This window comes from Octopus bimaculoides, chromosome 19 (genome assembly GCF_001194135.2).
Source record: "Octopus bimaculoides isolate UCB-OBI-ISO-001 chromosome 19, ASM119413v2, whole genome shotgun sequence".
NCBI classification, from domain to species: domain Eukaryota; kingdom Metazoa; phylum Mollusca; class Cephalopoda; order Octopoda; family Octopodidae; genus Octopus; species Octopus bimaculoides.
In genome coordinates, this window is record NC_068999.1 from 27,326,644 (window position 1) to 27,331,219 (window position 4,576).

A 4,576-nucleotide genomic window follows, 5' to 3' on the forward strand; every position below is an offset into this window, starting at 1 on the left:
GTTAATAATTCACAAACATATTTCTCCTCATGCATTTTGAGGACTGAAAGTGTAGTAGATTCAGAATATTTTCTAAGATTATGCACTTTCAAGTAGCCGTTTGATATAAAACGTTCGGCAGATTCTGTCGAATTACTGCTATTGTGCATGACGTCATATCTGTGCCCATTGAATCTTTTGTTTAATTGTTCTGTTGTACAACCAGCATATATCAAGTTATGATTGGTGCATTCTGCTGCGTACACCAAATGGGAATCTCTACACTCCCACCTTCCGTATAAATCAAAACATTTCTGTTATGATTCTTGATGGAATGAATCGATTTGATTCATGTTGTTGCACAATAAACAGAGCTTACCTTTCTTGCAGTTATTTTTCAAGGTACATTATGCAGAAACTCCAATGTTAGTTTTCTTGCAGTCAAAAATAGAGATTAATAGTTCTCTTATATTTTTATTCTGTCTAAAAGCCGAGGTGGCTGAGGGAATATTTGTTTGAAACGAGGATATTTTTCCGCAACATGCTGGTAACTTTCACGTAACACTTTTGAAATGCTAGCAAAATTTTGGTGCCAGTTAATCATTAAACGAATTCTATCACATACTTTTTACTTTGTTTGCAATACCTGTAAATTTGACTTTCCTTGCTAATCTTAGCTGTCATTTGCAATTTCCTTTAATCGTGGTCCACTGTGACCATGTTTGACATACTAGTGTCCAAAAGTATTTGCATGTTTCTAGTAATCCCCTATATCAGTACAAATCGGTTTTATCCTCAAAAATTGGGATTTCGGATTTGGCCGAATTATGAAGTGGTTGTTCGGAGCGGCGGTAGAGGCAAATAGGGGATGATGTGGGCTAGCAAAATAACTCTGTCACTATTCTGCCTCCGGAAAACTTAACTGTTGTGTCCAAAAAGTCAACGCTAGACGTAAATTCTATGTTGGACTTAAAGCCATAGTTTTTAGCATAACAGTCACAGAAATGCAAGTCAGTTAAACTGACTGTGATCATTCCCAAACAAAAAAGACGTCATCAATAAAACGTAACCAGAGCATTGGTCCATGACCATGAAGGGGTTTGAATGTCTTCAGTAACTGTGTCTCGCATTTCGCCGTGCAAACTTTAACGAAGTTAACCGCCGTGGAGGCACCCATGGCGCAACCCCTCTGCTAGTGGTAAAATTTTTGTCTAACCTTGAATGTGTTACTTTGTGACAAAAACCTCAATAACTCACAGAGAAAATTAGATGAAATACTGTCTTACAGAGGCAATTGGGATATAGAGAAGTTACCTTAATCCATGGTTACCTTAAAACAGTTTTCGACATTGGTTCTTTGCTCAGAAAAGTTCTTGATTTTAGACACAAAATCAAAGTATCCCGAATATAGGAACTTGATTTCTTTGCGACAGAGAGAAGAAAGCCATGCAGCCGCTCCGAAATTTTGGCTGTACAACATCCATATACGCTGCAAATTTGGGCGCATTCGAGGAAATGTTTCGAACTTTTTGTGTATTTTTGGGAAACCATAAAATACAGGTGTTCTTTCTGACCGTAAAATCCTGGATTCAGCCTTATTTATGAAATTGTTTTCCTCCATTTCTAGAATTATTTTGTCAAGTTCCTCTCTATAATTAGGGTTTGGATCGACAGGTAATTCTTCATATGAAGTTTTGTCACTTAAAACTTCTTCACAAGCCGAAATATACTCACACTTGTCCATAATTACAATAGCGCCTCCTTTATACGCCATTTCAATAACAATAGAATCATTATTAGCTAGACGATGGAGTGCGTAACGCCGGGTATTTGTGAGGTTATTCGAGGATTTCTTTCCACTTGTTTTAAAGCTTTCCCCAATGCCTGTTTGATAAGATTCAAGAAATTCCAGTAGTGCTTGTGAACTTCCATCCCAAACTTTATCTGAATACCATTTGGGATTCTTTTTAATCTAATTATTCCAGATTCTATCATCCTCATTTTTATTTTCAGTAAGCATAGGGTTTTTGACTCCCTGTTATCATTTATTTTTTCAAAATATCATCATCATCATCGTCGTCGTCGTCATCATCATCATCATCATCATCATCATCATCATCATCATACTTTTATTCACCTTTCAACGAATTTGCTGGAAGGCAACACTTCCCTTTCTGTCAGTTTCCTTCTCAAGTGAAACCCCATAAAGTTGATGAGGGATTGGCCAAAGAAGAAAGTGTTTGTCTTCAGTTTCGTCCACTAAACAACTTCTTTTGCCATGGCCACCAACCTGAAAAATACTGCTTACCTTTTCCGGCCAAAGGAGTGCTGCAAAGAGATCTTCACAATGAACTCAGCTGATAACCACATCTGTCCTATACGTGACAACAGCTGTCCGTCATAAACTCACAAGTCAGCAATGTTTGGGCACTGGATGAGTGCGTGCAGAACGGCTTCGTCGCACTCCACGCATCGCTGACAGGTCCGGCTCCAGGTACTACAATGCCTATACAGTTTTCCCCGCACCAGTAATGTCCTAGGTAGCACTGCAAGACTAGAGATTTCTGGGAGTTATCCAAGGAACTCGGCTCGAAAGTCCCCTGGGACAGACCAGCATTTTGATGTTCGTCGACGTCCAGAGTTTCCCTAAGAATGTCATCACACTAGCTCGCCACTAATTCTTAGCTAAACGTAGAACACTAACGAATAATGCCACCGACCACATTGTTCGACTGTTAAAAGGCTGTGAGAGCCCAGCAGTACTTCAGGTGTCAGGCACTATCTCTTAGTCTTCGCACGACCCAGGATTCCAACTCTGTCAAAGCGACGGGCTGGGGAAACACGTATCTGACTAGCGTGACCACATCTGTTCACCGCCAAGGGAATGCTGGAGATGCCGCGGCCTCAGCGCATGTCTGTACATCATTAACCACGAATGTCAAGTCCTCCAGCAGCGTACTGGACCATCTGATTAGTGAAACACGTCTTTTTCATACGCCCTTTTCACAGTTTGGTCAGATGTGAAATGAGGTATGACACAACAGTCAGGTTGTAACTGATGATGGATAAAATGCAGGCGTTCACTATCTCTGTCCGACTTGTCAGGGATAGCTTCTTCTCAGCTTGTTTCTGAGTGGGACTGGCTACCTTGTTCACCACGTCATCTCAGTTCTGGTCCAATTGGAGATCTGGACCAAACCAGACTCCGAATAATTTAACTGGTCTGTCCGTCCAGTGAACTATGACGCTATTGGACGAGATCGAAATGCCTCTTAACATTCTGAGTTAAAATACTCCCGAGGCCGACACCCTTTCTTCCTTTAGAGGTCGATAAAACAAGTACCAGTCGAATACTAGGGTCGATGAAATCGACCAGCCCTCTTCCTCAAAAATTTCAGACTTTGTACCTATAGCATAAAGGAATATTACAATTACTTTTAATAGTAGCAAGATGGCGAGCTGGAAAAATAGTACACCGGATAAAATGCTTATCGGTATTTTGCTGGTTTTTGCGTTCTTAGTTCAAATTCCGTCGAAATTGACTGTCTTTCATCCTTTCGGGGTCAATAAAATAAGTACCAGTCATGTACTATAAAATACGTCCCAGTCATGTAACTAGCTCCCTCCATCAAAATTTAAGAGTTTGTGCCTATAGTAGAAAGCCGGCGGTTTTTATATACCTAGTCGCTATGGCGAAAGAGGTTGTGTGGTTGATGCAATTAAAGGGGCTGAAGGCAAATTCTTTCCTGTGTGGCCAATCCTACATCAACTACTTCAAGTTTCACTTGAAAGAGAAATATGGGTGGGGTGGGAAGTGATGCCTTCCAGCCATTTTGTTAAAAGCTGGTTGAGAGAGGTGATGTGAGTGAATAGACCCGTCCTGAGAATAGTCGGAGATAAGGAGCTGAGAAAAGTCACCTGTCCCAGAAGTCAGGGCACCAATGGGTTTTTGCCATGAGCAGCGCTCGAACGTCTACTCTCGATTGAGGAATACTCATTATTAAAATTTTATTACTTTTTTCTCTTAAACCTGTTTACACACAGGGTCCTCACACCAACACACACACATACACACACACACACACACACAGAGAATGTTTTATTATTTACCGTCCTTAATGTTTTCCCTTATGTAAACCTTTGTGGTTAATAAAGAAACTATCATCATCCTCATCGTCGTCATCATCCTTATCATCATCATTAGTGTTGTTCTTGTTGTTGTTGTTATTATTAAGGCTGTAAGCAAGCTGAAACGTTAGCACGCCGGACAAAGAGGTTAGCGGCATTTCGCCTGTCTTATATTCTGAGTTCAAATTTCACTGAGGTCGACTTTGCCTTTCATCCTTTCGGGATGTAATTGATTTACTGCCTTCAGCAAAGCTGCTTGCCTTGTGCCAACATTTGAAACCATTATCATCATCATCATCATCACCACCACCACCACCACCATCATCATCATCATCATCATCATCACCACCACTACCACCACCACCACCACCATCATCATCATCATCATCATCATCATTATTATTATCATTATTATTATTATTATTATTATTATTATTATTATTATTATTATTATTATTATTATTATTAT